At 44.8% G+C, this 14,370-nt stretch overlaps 1 long non-coding RNA gene and 1 other non-coding gene across 3 annotated transcripts; both read right to left on the minus strand.

Moving 5' to 3' along the window:
* Positions 1–9,080: 9,080 nt before the first annotated feature.
* Positions 9,081–14,358, minus strand: LOC128627567 (uncharacterized). Of its 2 annotated transcripts, none has more exons than XR_008391818.1 (3): positions 14,213–14,358; positions 10,427–10,638; positions 9,081–9,680 (listed from the first exon to the last, which is right to left on the minus strand). It is a non-coding gene; the product is annotated as an uncharacterized LOC128627567 (long non-coding RNA). The 2 variants fall into 2 exon arrangements; XR_008391817.1 differs by having other exon boundaries at positions 13,586–14,358.
* On the minus strand, positions 9,359–9,517 carry LOC119039815 (U1 spliceosomal RNA). Its single transcript, XR_005080691.2, has one exon. It is a non-coding gene; the product is annotated as a U1 spliceosomal RNA (small nuclear RNA).
* Positions 14,359–14,370: the final 12 nt, after the last annotated feature.

Below are 14,370 nucleotides of genomic sequence, written 5' to 3' on the forward strand. Positions count from 1 at the left end.
GAGAAGGAAGCTCAAGAACTCTGCTTAGTTTCCAGGGGCTGGACTCCTTGAGGGAATTTTCTCCCTCGCACCACCCAGCCTCCCTTCCTTTACACTGTATGCTGCCCAGTGTATGTCAAGGCGCATGCGTGTTCCACGACCCTTGCTCCCTCCCAGTACATCCCAAAAGTGCTTGCGCGCCGTCTGGGTTACAGCTAGTCGGAGAGAGCCGTTTGTTCCTAGAAAAACCAATAATAACGTGCTGAAGGGGCCTGCGACCCGCCTCCAGACCACTAAAGGTCTACCTTCCTAAGCGAGGCCCCGCCCAACTGGCCCTGAGCTTCTGGCGCAGTGGGTAGCTTCCCGGCTCTCACACGCGGACTCTGAAAAGCCTCATTCTCTAGCCCCGCCCACCCTGCTTCGTAGACAGCGTTGGGATTTCCCTGCGCCTCCGGTTGGGGTTGCTGTTTTACTTCGCTCACGGTAGGCGTAATGGATGTGACACCATCTGGATCTTAACTCTCCCCTCCCGGCGTTTGCACTTTATCTTTTTATCATCATTACTTGTAGGGATGGTCGTAATTTACTAATAAAGAAGAGGGGATAAAAATTTTCGAATTCTCCTCTATCCACTTGCTTATTGAGGGGTGGAGCAGAAATAAGGTCTGTGTAATTTATCTAGTCTCCAACCATTGGAAAAGTGCTCACTGGTACCAGACTAGTGCCAGTCTCTATGCTACGCATCGGGGATACGGCCATTGGGGATGGGAAGGGAGTGAGGACAGAGCTGGCTGTACCCTACCGGGCTTACGCACTGACCCATCAGCAAGCAAACGAATTAGCAGGGCACTGAATGCTATAACTGACATTAAACCACTTATGCAATTAATTGTGATAACAGCTACAAACGAGATGTAAGGATATGAGCTTGTGTTACAGGAGTGTTATGTGTGGAGGGAGAGAATTTTTGGAGAAAATGATGTCTGAGATGCATTCTGAAAGATGATAGGCATTAACCAGGCTCAGTGGAGGTGAAGAGTGATGTGTATACTGAAGGAAATGCCTTTACGAGCACTCTGAGGTATGGATTTAAAACAAGGGGCAAGTCCATGGCAGATTGTAATTTGCACCTCCCCACCTACCGTCTTATTTCTACACAGCAGCCAAAATGATCTTAAAAATATAAATCTGACCTTGTCACTTCTCTGCATCAAACTCATCAGTGATTTTCCATCTTAGGACAAAATTCAGGCTCCTTACTATGTCCACCAAGGCCTACAGAATCTGGCCCCCAACTATCTTTTCTAAATTCATTTCTTACAATTATCCCTATCACTGGTTCTAAGACTCCCAACCCCTTTATTTTGCTTCACAGTCCTCATGACCGTGTGAAATTATGTGGATTTTGTTGTTGTTGTTGTTTTGTCTATCAGCCACTAGGACATAAACTCCATAAAGCCAGCAACTTTATTATCTTACTGCTCTGTCCACACCATCTAGAACAATGCCTGGCACATAGTAGATGCCTGGTTATTATTTGTTGGATGTGTGACTTGGTCTGGCTGCTGTAGCTCAGTGGATTGAACACTGGCCTGTGAACCAAAGGGTTGCAAGTTTGATTCCCAGTCAGGGCACATGCCTGGGTTATGGGCCCGGGCCTGGTGGAGGGGTGCATGAGGGACACCTGCATATTGATGTTTCTCTCCCTCTCTTCTTCTAAATATAAATAAAATATTTTAAAAATTTAAAAAAAAAAAAAAAGGAATGTGTGATTTGGGAAGCACATAGCAAGGGTGCCTAACCCAGTCAGGAAAATGGTATTGATGGCACTGATACTAAGGCCGAGGCTGTAATGATGAAAAAGGAGAGTTATTCATTTTCTTCCAACGGAAGAGAAGACAGTACTCATGACACGGAGGAGAGCAGAGGCAAGATGCAATGTAGCCTGTTAGAGGAATGGGACTGGAGATGCAAGTGCAGATGTGAGAAATGAGAGTGGAACAAACATCCTGTAATTTGAGGAGGGAGAGTGGTCGGTTCAGAATTTATATTTTAGTTCGACTCCCCAGCTCTTCTCAGAGAATGGATTGGAGGACAAAAGTAGAGCTTACAAGACTGAGAGAGCTGTTTCTGTAGTCTAGGAGAGAAATAATGGGGAGAAGGGTATAGGGAGAGGACAGAGTGGAGAATGAGCCCCATGGGAATATAAGGCTAAAATAAAACAAACAAAAGTTTCTCAAGTTAAAAAAGAAGCCCCAGATTCTGGGAGGAAGGGGTTCCATTTAAGAAGAAAGAGAACACAGGAGGAAGAACAGGTTTGTCTGGGGGAGATGATGATCTCATGACGGTCCTGCTGATGTGTCTGTGAGACGCCCAGAGGAAAGTTCTGGCGGTCAGAGTCAAGACTGTCACACAAGTCAATCCCAGGAGGAAGACTGGCATTGGAGTTGGATATTTGGGCACCAAAAGCAACTGGAAGAGAATCAAAGCCATGGACTTGTCTCTCTGGAGAGAGCATGATGTATGAAAAGAGAAGACGTAGGATAAAACCCTAAGGAACACACTCAGATAGAAACAGATGAAGACTACACAGGAAAAGGAACAGACAGAAAAGTGGGAGAACAGATCTAGCTGGTGTGGCTCAGTTGGTTGGAGCATTGTTCGATAAGCAAAAGGCTGCAGGTTTGACCCCCTGGTCCAGGCAAGGGTGCGTGAGACCCCCCCCCCCTCCAGTTTGGACACGTACAATCCCTGGCCTGGGCGCAACCAATCGATGCTTCTCTCATATCGATGTTTCTCTCCCTTCCTCTCTCTCTCTCAAAAAGCAAATGGATGCCCCGGCTGGTGTGACTCAGTGGACTGAGTGCTGGCCTGCAAACCAATAGTTGCTGGTTTGATTCCCAATTAGGGGACATGCCTAAGTAGCAGGCCAGGCCAGGTCCCCAGTTGGGGGCATGAGAGAGGCAACCAATCAATGTGTCTCTCGCACATCGATGTTCCTCTCCCTCCCCTCTCTCTAAAAATAAGTAAATAAAATCTTTAATTTAGAAAAAGGCAAATGGGGAAAAAAATGTCCTCAGGTGAGGGTGTAAAAAGAAAAATGGGAGGACATCCAGCCAGGAGAGTGCAGTCATAGAAACAAAGGAGAATACTTCAAGAAGGGAGGGATCAAGGCAAGAGTTTTGGAAATGAGGAAACTGAAGCTCAAGAGAGGTCAAGTAACTTCCCTATACCTTGGATCTAGTGAGTAATGAAGCAAAGATATCAATCCTGTGAAACCACTGGTCTTCTTGCTAAAACACCAGTTGTTCCTATTGCCTCTCCTTAAGGAGAGAAATGGCTGCAGCCAGAGGAAGCAAGGGAGGAGGTAGAGGTCTTGGACAGACGACTCTCCACTGCCTGCAGGGAAGAAATAAACACCGAATCACTAACAATAACACTTCCAGCCACCAACATGGAACTTTACAGTTCTCAAGGTGTACCTTCAGGGACATTATTCTTGTCTGTGATCCTCATTACAGTCCTACATGGGAGTGTCAGAACAGTTAGGGTTGTGCCAGGAGGTTCACAGATGCTCTGTATGTATGTATGTGTGACTAATTAATTGATTGATTGATTGATTGATTAAAACCCATATTTCTGTAGCCTCAACCATGTCCCCTTCATTTGGTTTTATTTTAACTATAATAATCATCTTCAGAGGTAGCCTCATTCTTTCTCAAGTTCACCACTCCTTGCCTCAAACCACACCAGGGACAGTCTCTGAAACATTGGTGTGGGTGGTAGCTTAACCTATTCATTCATTCAGCAAACATTGAACCCCCATTCTGCGCTTGCCTCTGAGTGAAGAGTTCTGAGGTTTCAAAGACTTAGCAATCATGAAACTTGCTCTGCAGTTTTATAAATATAAAAAAGACTAAAAATACACTACTGAAATATTTGGGAGGCTGTATGACATGGTGACTAAGAGTTGCTTGGGCTTCAGAGTAGTACAGATTGGAAACCAGGCTTGGCTCTGCCACTTATTTAACTTCTCTAAGTCTCAGTCTTCTCATGTGTAACTTGGAGTTGTCAGGCTAATGCATGTGATAAGTGCTCATGAGAGACTGGCTGATATCTTGAGAAAAAAATATAGGACAGCACATGAGGTATAGGTACTTTCCTTGTGCACTGAGCTTTACAATGAATGCTACGGTTATTGTTGAAGAGTTGTTTAGCCCTGGCTGGTGTGGCTCAGTTGTTTGAGAGTTGCCTGTGAACCAGAGGGCTGCTGGTTCAATTCCCATTTAGGGCATATGCCTGGGTTGCAGGCCAGGTCCCGGTAGGAGACATGTGAGAGGCAACCACACATTGATGTTTCTCTCCCTCTTTCCCCCTCCCTTCCCCTCTCTAAAAATAAATAAATAAAATCTAAAAAAAAAAAAGAGTTGTTTAATCAAACTAACTTTATAGTGGTCATCATTGTGTAGTATATACATAGATCACATCATCACAACACATACCTTAAACTTACAGTGTTATATGTCAATTATATCTCAATAAAGTTGAAAAAGAGTTGCTTAATCAGATGAATTCAAGGGTGAAGCCACGCCCTAAGGGACAGAAAAGGTCTAGGCACACTGGAGAAAGATGTCCTTTTTTGGTGTCAGTAATCAGGAGGAGGGGTGTGTCTTCAGATCAGAAACCAGAACAGAAAGGACAGGTTCTAGGTTGATTGGTAAGGTTAATTCATTCATTGATTTAGTAAGTATTTTTGAGCACCAACTCTCTGTTGTGCATGGGATAAGAAAGTATCTCTTTGACTTGACCATGAAGGTACCAGTGGGACTGAGAGGGTCATCCTCCTTGGAGAGTTGGTCTGAGGCCTAAAGAGCAAGGAGCCTGTCTCCAGGGCAAGAATTTGCTGTCTGAGCCAGGCCTACAGCACGGCAAAGGGCCGGCAGAAGTGGGATCAGAATTCTGCCAACTATTTCTCGACTCCTGCTTTTGCTACTATTTATTGCCCAGTTGTCCTCCCTTGGTGTTTAGCTAAGTCTTAAAACCGTGCAACAGGACTTCTGGCCAAGATGGAGGCGTAGGTGGAAATACTGTACCTCCTCACACAACCAAGTTTAAGGACAACAAAGGTTTAGAAACAAAAACACAACCAAAACACACAGAAAATTGAACTGTACCGGAGTCCACCAACAACAAACCATTCATCCAGACCAGTAAGAGGGGTGGAGTCAGCGGCTGGTGGAGAGGGGTCGCACAGGAAAAAGCCGCTGGATGGATCCAGGCACACAGGCAGCGGTTGTGTGGGTGGTACCCCACACCCAGGTGTGGGGTGGCAATGGGCAGACCCAGAGAGGGCGCAAGGCGGCTGGCTGGCCGCGGTCACACATTCATGCTCAGATAAACCAGGCAAAAAAACGAGCAGTGAGACAGACTGTGCAAACCAGAGCCCCAGCAATAGAAATTAAAGCCTAAAAACACTGATTGGAAAAACTTTTGGGGGTTGAGGTGCCCGGGAGAGGCTCCCAGCCTCACGGGAAAAGTCTCTGGGGAGACCCACAGGGTCCTAGAGCATACACAAGCCCACACACCCAGAAACAAGCACCAGAAGGGCCCGATTTTCTTGTGGGAAGTGGCAGAGGGGACCAAAATCCAAGAGAGAGTCGAAAAAACGCCACGGCTTCCTTTCCGACCCCGCCCCCACATACAGCCTCACAACCCAGCAACCTGGGTTGCCCCGCCCTGGTGAACACCTAAGGCTCCGCCCCTCATATGTAACAGGTGCGAACAGAGCAAAACATTATGGCTCAATAAGAACAGCTCAAAGCCCCAGAGCCAATAATTCTAAGCGTCCAAGAAATAGCCAAACTTTCAGATACACAGTTCAAAAACACTGGTGATCAGGATGCTCACAGAACTGGTTGATTTTAGTCACAAATTAGAGGAACATATGAAGGCTAAACTAATTGAAAGGAAGCAAAATGCACAGGGAACCAATAGTGATGGGAAGGAAACTGGGACTCAAATCAAGGGAGTGGACCAGAAGGAAGAAAAAAATGACCAGACAGAAAAGGATGAAGAAACAAGAATTCAAAAAAAAAATGAGGAGAGCCTTAGGAACCTCCAGGACATCTTTAAACGCTCCAACATCCAAATTATAGGGGTACCAGAAGGGGAAGAGGAACAGCCATGAGTGGAAAGCTTATCTGAACAAATAATAAAGGAGAACTTCCCCAATCTGGCACAGGAAATAGACTTCCAGGAAGTCCAGGAAGCTCAGAGAGTCCCAAAGAAGTTGGACCCAAGAAGGAACACAGCAAGCCACTTCATAATTACATTAGCCAAGATTAAAATGAAGGAGAGAGTCCTAGAAGCAGCATGAGAGAAGGGGACAGTCACCTACAAAGGAGTTCCCATCAGACTGTCAGCTGATTTCTCAAAAGAGACCTTACAGGCAAGAAGGGGCTGGAAAGAAGTATTCCAAGTCATGAGATCCAAAAACCTACATCCAAGATTGCTCTATCCAGCAAAACTTTCATTTAGAATGGAAGGGCAGATAAAGTGCTTCTCAGACAAGGTCAAGTTCAAGGAGTTCATCATCACCAAGCCCTTATTATATGAAATGTTAAAGGGACTTATCTAAGAAAAGGAAGATAAAAATACGAACAGTGAAAAGACAGCAAACTCACACTTATTATTAACAACCACACCTAAAACAAAAGCAAACTAAAAGGACAGCTAGATCAGGAGCAGAACCATAGAAATGAAGATCTCATGGAGGGTTAGCAACAGGGGAGTGGGAGGAGGAGAAGGTACAGAAAATAAGTAGCATAGACAGTAGGTAGAAAATAGATAGGGGGAGGGCAAGAATAGTAGGGGAAATATAGAATCTAAAGAATGTAAGACACGTGGTCATAAACTAAAGGAGGGGAATGGTGGGGTAGGGGGTGTGCAGGGTGGAGGGAAATGAAGGGGGGAATAGAACTGTAATGGCATCATCAATAAAATAAAAATTAAAAAAACAAAAACAAACAAACAAAATATGAAAAGTAAAAGGACAGCAAACTCACAGTTATTTACAACCACACCTAAAACAAAAGCAAACTAAGAGGACAGCTAGATCAGTAGCAGAACCATAGAAATGGAGATCACAAAGAGGTTTAGCAACAGGGGAGTGGGAGGAAGAGCAGGGGGGAGAAAGTACAGAGAATAAGTGCATAGATGGTAGGTAGAAAATAGGGGGGAGGGCAAGAATAGTATGGGAAATGTAGAAGCTAAAGAACTTATGACACATGGACATGAGCTAAAGTGGGAATGGTGGGGGAGGGATGTGCAGGGTGCGGTGAATGAAGAGGGGGAAATGGGACAACTGTAATGGCATAATTAATAAAATATATATTTTTAAAAGAATTAAAAAAAAAGAATTGTGCAACAGGCCCTGGCTGGTGTGGCTCTGTGTGTTCAGTACTGGCCTGTGACCCAAAGGGCTGCTGGTTTGATTCCCAGTCAGAGCACATGCCTGGGTTGGGGGCCAGGTCCCTAGTACAGAGCACGTGAGAGGCAACCACAGGTTGATGATTCTCTCTTTCTCTTTCTCCCTCTTTTTCCCTCTCTAAAAAATAAATAAAATTTTAAAAAAGGTTTTATTTATTTATTATTAGAGAGAGGGGAAGAGAGGGAGAAAGAGAGAAACATCAATGTGTGGTTGCCACTTGACTGCCCCTCACTGGGGACCTGACCCACAACCCAGGCATGCGCCCTAATTGGGAATAGAACCAGCAACCCTTTGGTTTGCAGGCTGGCACTCAATCCACTGAGCCACACCAGCCAGGGTTGTTTTTTAGTTTTTTTTATGGCATCCTTTGAAGCACGAACACTTTTTTTGGGATGAAGTCCAATTTATCTTTTTTTCTTCTGTCACTTGTGTTTTAGAATCGTTTGTAAGAAACCATTGCCTGTGAGATTCTGTACTTTTCACTGTAATAGAATGAGATTGTTAGGGTACCTTGGCAGGTGGTAGGATTGTTTACATGTGGGAGGGACATGACTTATTGAGAGGGTGGACTGTGGTAGATTGCCTTCTCCTGGCCCCAAATGATCCCTACCACCTACTGTTCACACCTTTGTTTAGTCCCCCCACCACATTTACGGGAAAGACCTGCATAACCAATAGGATAGTATGGAAATGATGATGTGTGACTCCTGAGGCTAGGACATGGTGGCTTTTGCCTTGTTCTCCCTTTAAAAAAAATATTTTATTTATTTATTTTCAGAGAGGAGAAGGGAAGGAGAGAGGGAGAGAAATATCTATGTATGGTTGCCTCTCATGTGTCCCCCACTGGGAACTGGCCTGCAACCCAGGCATGTGCCCTGACTGGGAATCAAACTGCAATCCTTTGGTTTACAGGCCCTCGCTGAATTCACTGAGCTATACCAGCCAGGCCTGCCTTGTTATCTCTTGAATCACTCACTGTGAAGGAAGCCGTTTGCCATGTTGTGAGGACACTCAAGCAGCCCTATAAGGGGTCCACATGTGAGGAACTGAGACCTCCTGCCAATGGCCAGTCCCAGTTGACCACCTGTGTTAGTGGTGCATTTTGGAAGCAGAACCTCAGCCCAGTTAGGCCTGGTGATGCCTGTAGCCCTGGCCAATGTCTTGGACACAGTTTCATGAGAAACCTCCAATCTGCGCTGTCCAGCTAAATCTGGACACCCCTGAATTCGTGACCCACAGAAACTAGGTGAGATAATAAATGTTTGTTATTGCTTTAAAAAAATGAAAAAACAAAAACAAAAAACAAGTGCTTAATCTAAGGCCATAAAGATGTATTCCTATGCTTTTTTCCAGGAGTTTTCTAGTTTGAGCTCCTACATTTAGGTCTATGATCTAATTTGCTTTAATTTTTAAAAACAGACTTTACATATTTTTTAAAGAGAAGGGAAGGGAGGGAAACATTGATCAGTTGGCTCTTATACACCCCTAACCAAGGACCTGGCCTGCAACTCAGGCATGTGCCCTGACTGGGAATCGAACTGGCAACCCTTTGGTTCACAGGCCAGTACTCAATCTACTGAGCCACACCAGCGAGGGCTAATTTGCTTTATTTTTAATTATGGAGTGAGGTAAAGGTCTAAGTTTATCTTTTTTCATTTACATGTCCAGTTGTCTCAGCACCATCTGTTAAAAATACAACAGCCCTGAATCGTATTCCTTGTTTGCCGATTCATTTCAAGATAGTAAGGAGTATGTTAGGAAATACCTGTAATGGAGAGGGGGTGTGATGCTGTGGGGCTGAGATCTCCAGGATGGGGAGAGTGGAGCTAGAGACAGAAGCTGAGTCGCCCCTCCCTATCGGAAATCAAGTGTTGGTTTTTCTTTTTTCCCCAGAGAAAAGTGCGAACACAGTCCCCCACTGCCACAACTTATGCAGTCGAGTTTCCCACATTTGGGAAAATCACAGGAGTCGGCACATCTGGAGTGCAATGGATCAGCCCCGCTCCAGGAAAACCACCTTTGTGATCATGGCATCTCCCCTGCCAGTGTGAAATCAAGCATTATTAGCCAACTTGAGAGTTCTGGATTTTGTTTCATTATTGAAGTGATGTCCCTTGACTGATGCCTTTGGAGGACACAGATCCAGAAATGTTGCCAGGTAGCCAACACTTCAAAATCCAACTTGGCCTTCACCTTGGACAGGTAGAACCATCTGTAAAAATAAGGAACAATTTTAAAACAATAAAAAACAAGCACTGTAAATCAACACTGCAGCTTTTGAAAATAACCAGCACTTCACAGAGTTTTTGGCACACCAGAGGCACTCTTTACATATATGATGTGTGTCACAGGACTCTGGGTATGAATCCAGTTTCCACCACTGAGCAGCCAAGGGACACTGGGCAATTTAGTTACCTTTCAAAGTCCTTAGGTTTCTCATCTCTAAAATGGGGGAAATAATACTCTCTGCCTTGTGAGAATGAAATGAGAGTGAGGTAAGGGTTTAATGCACACAAGTAGCATAGAATATGTATTCAGTAAACATTAGCCCTGCCCTGGCAGGTAGCTCAGTTGGTTAGAGCATCATCCTTATACACCAAGTTTGTGGGTTTGATCCCTGGTCAGGGCACATACCAGAATTAACCAATGGAGGCCTGGCTGGTGCAGCTTAGTGGATTGAGCATGGGTGTGTGAACCAAAGGGTCACTGGTTTGATTCCTAGTCAGGGCACATGCCTGGGTTTTGGGCCAGGTCCCCAGTAGGGGGGTGCCAGAAGCAACCACACATTGATGTTTCATTCCCTCTTTCTCCTTCCCTTCCCCTCTCTCTAAAAAATAAATAGAGGACTTCTGCCAAGATGGAGGCATAGGTGGAGATATCGTGCTTTCTCACACAACCAAGTTTAGAGACAACAAAATATTAGCAACAGACAACACAGCCAGAACACAGAAAATTGACCTTTTTGGAAGTCTGATAACAACGAATTCTTCAGCCTGACCGGTAAGAGGGGTGAAACCAGCAGCTGGCAGAGCAGGGTTGCACAGGAAAACTCGGTCAGACGGACTCAGGTGCGCCGATGCCAGGCGTGGGGTTGCAAAGGGGCAACCCAGTGAGCAACCGGCAGATCCGGCGAGGGTGAAGGGCAGCAGGTTGACTGTGCTGGCACGTTCCTATGAAGATAGACCGGCGAGGGAATGGGCAGTGAGATGGGACTGAGCGGGTCCCAGGGACGGGAGGCAGCAGAGAGGGCCGCCATTTCCCAGCTCTGACACAGCCCCCACATACAGCATCACAACCCAGCAACCTGAGCGACCTTACCCTGGTGAACACCTCAGGCTTCGCTCCTCACCCAGTGTCAGGAAGCAGGAGAGGGGGACACCATTTCCCCACTCTGACCCTGCCACCTCATACAGCATCACAACCCAGCGACCCCGCCCTGAAGGCTCCGCCCCGCCCCTAAGGCTCCGTTCCTCATACTTGATGGGCGAGAACAGACCAAAAATGGCTCAAGAAGATCTCAAAGCCCCAGAGCCCATAAATCTAAGTGACCAAGAAACAGCCAAACTTTCAGATGCACAGTTCAAAACACTGGTGATCAGGATGCTCACAGAACTGGTTGATTTTAGTCACAAATTAGAGGAACATATGAAGACTAAACTAATTGAAATAAATGGCAATGCACAGGAAACCAATAGTAATGGAAAGGAAACTGGGACTCAAATCAAAGGAGTGGACCAGAAGGAGGATAAAAATGACCAGACAGAAAAGAATGAAGAAACAAGAATTCAAAAAACTGAGGAGAGGCTTAGGAACCTCCAGGACATCTTTAAACACTCCAACATCCAAATTATAGGGGTACCAGAAGGTGAAAAGGAAGAGCCACCAGTGGAAAACTTATTTGAACAAATAGTAAAGGAGAATTTCCCCAATGTGGCACAGGAAATAGACTTCCAGGAAATCCAGGAAGCTCAGAGAGTCCCCAAGAAGTTGGACCCAAGAAGAAACACACCAAGGCACATCATCATTACATTAGCCAAGATTAAAATGAAAGAGAGAATCCTAGAAGCAGCAAGAGCTAAGGGGACAGTCACCTACAAAGGAGTTCCCATCAGACTGTCAGCTGATTTCTCAAAAGAGACCTTACAGGCAAGAAAGGGCTGGAAAGAAGTATTCCAAGTCATGAAATCCAAAGACCTACAACCAAGATTGCTCTATCCAGCAAAACTTTCATTTAGAATGGAAGGACAGATAAAGTGCTTCTCAGATAAGATCAAATTCAAGGAGTTCATCATCACCAAGTCCTTATTATATGAAATGTTAAAGAGACTTCTCTAAGAAAAAGAAGATAAAAAAATACAAACAGTGAAAGGACAGCAAAAGCACAGTTATTAACAACCACATTTAAAACAAAAGCAAGCTAAAAGGACAGCTGGATCAGGAGCAGAACCATAGAAATGAAGATCACATGGAGGGTTAGCAACAGGGGAGTGGGAGGAGGAGAAGGGGGGAGAAGGTACAGAAAATAAGTAGCATAGACGGTAGGCAGAAAATAGATAGGAGGAGGGCAAGAATAGTATGGGAAATATAGAATCTAAAGAACTTGAGACACATGGTCATAAAGTAAAGGGGGGAATGGTAGGGGTGGGGGATGCAGGGTGGAGGGGAATGAAGGGTGGGAGTAGAACAACTGTAATGGCATAATCAATAAAATAAAATAATTAAAATTAAAAATAAATAAATAAAATCTGTAAAAAATTTAACCAACGAATGCATAAATAAGTGGAACAACAAATTCTCTTTCTCCCTCTCTGTCTTTCCCCTCCCCTTCTCTCTATAATGAATAAGTAAAATTAAAAAAAATAAGCATTAGCCCTTATTATAACCAACTTTATTTCAAAAGTGAAATATAAAAGTTCAAGGGCAAATAATGTGGTGAGAGAAATCTGTAGGATGTGGTGGTATCAACTGGAAGATTTTTAAACTGAAAAATGGAAAGGAAAAATAAGAGACTCACAAACACTTTTCTTACAGAGTGAAAAGGGGAGGGGAGGGGGCCCTAAACCCAACAGAGCAGGCAGGGGCAAATGTATTATATGCTTAATGAATATTTGAATGAATAAACTAGAAGGAAGTATGGTATAGGTATCACCTGTCCTCCTCCCAAGAATGAGCCTGCACGATACTTCCTGGGAAAACAGGAAGTCTGAATGGCACGGGTACTGACATAGTGATGAGGGTTCAGTTTGGTTCAACAATTTGCCACCTGTTCACTCCTTGTCAGGACATCTACACAGAATGAGTAAGACATTCCTTTACTGAACTTCATAAAGACTTAACTTATTACAGAATCTGATGCCCAGTAGCATACTAGCCACACATACTATGGTACTTAAACCTCACAACACCCTGGCCGGTGTGGCTCAATGGATTGCGTGCTGGCCTGTGAACGAAAGGGTTGCCGGTGTGATTCCCAATCAGGGCACATGCCTACGTTGCGGGCCAGGTCCCCAGTGGGGCCACTCGAGAGGCAACCACACATTGATGTTTCTCTCTCTCTCTTTCTCCCTCTCTTCCCCTCTCTCTAAAAATAAATAAATAAAATCTTTAAAAAAACACCTCACAACAACTCTATGAGGTAGGAGCTATCATTTCCCTTTTATAGATGAGAAAGAGAGGCTAGAGTGATTAAGTCATTTATTGAAGGTCAAATAGCCATAGGAATCTAGAACAAGAAAAGATCAATTTTGCCTGGAGTGTGTCTAGAAAGACTTGACTGAGATCATTTTAAAAAGACACAACAAGCAGTTACCACACCTCCTGTGTGCCAGGCATGCATATATCTCACTGATTCCAGTAATGACCCTGAGAAGTGATGGTGTGGCCTCCATTTTACCAGTTAGAAAATGGGCTTGGAGGGCTGGAGTTGGTGCAGCCGTAACTGTGTCTCTCCCACTAAATCATTTGTTATGTGGTTGCAACATCACAGACAACCCCCTTACTTGCTTCTCACATCCTCTGAGCGCACAGCTTATACAGCACTTTCCAGTTTCTGAACTACTTTACATAACCTCCCTGCCCTGTGAGAAAGGAAAAGCAGTTAATACAACCTGGACCTACCTGATGATGAAACAAGGGAGGCCTGGCAAAATGCAGCGCTGAGGACTTCCTCTCCCCAATCTTGCCATTCCTCTCTCTGCCCAGGGCCCATCCTCCCTGCACTTCCCTGGTTAATGATCCCTGACCCTTCTCCTCCGTGAAGCCTTCCAGGATAGCTCCTTACCATGGAGGGCCCCTCCTTGCACACTCATTACTGGTTTGTCTTTACCTGTAACTGTCTAAGTATCTGACTTCCCTGCTTCATGAGCCTCTATAGGCAAAGATTGTTTTAAACATCTCCCAGTATTTGGGCTACACTATTTTGCATAGTGAACCTCTTTTATTTTATTTTTTTAGATTTTATTTATTTACTTTCAGAGAGAGGCAAAGGGAGGGAGAAAAAGAAGGAAACATCAATGTGTGGTTGCCTCTCATACACCCCCAACTGAGGACCTGGCCTGCAACCCAGGCATGTGCCCTGACTGGGAATCTCAGCTGCGACCCTTTGGTTCACAGGCTGGCATTCAATCCACCAAGCTACACCAGCCAGGGCAGTGAACCTCTTTTATTAGTCCCAATTTTATTAGTATTACTGTCTCAAATTAGTATCAGTATTAGTATCCTTTCTCAAAAAAGCAATGTGCCTACTGTGGTTCCCATCCTCCGGAATTCGGTAGCCTCTACCCAGTCCTCCACTCAGATCTTTAATCTAGATTCTTCCTAAAGTTGTCATCCACACATGCCTTCCAGAGTTTTTCACAGGGTGTATAATTACCAACAGCGGAGGAAGCCAGTAGCCCTTTACA

The sequence above is a fragment of the Artibeus jamaicensis genome, unplaced genomic scaffold, assembly GCF_021234435.1.
Source record: "Artibeus jamaicensis isolate MK-2021 breed Jamaican fruit bat unplaced genomic scaffold, CSHL_Jam_final contig_447, whole genome shotgun sequence".
In the NCBI taxonomy this organism is placed as follows: domain Eukaryota; kingdom Metazoa; phylum Chordata; class Mammalia; order Chiroptera; family Phyllostomidae; genus Artibeus; species Artibeus jamaicensis.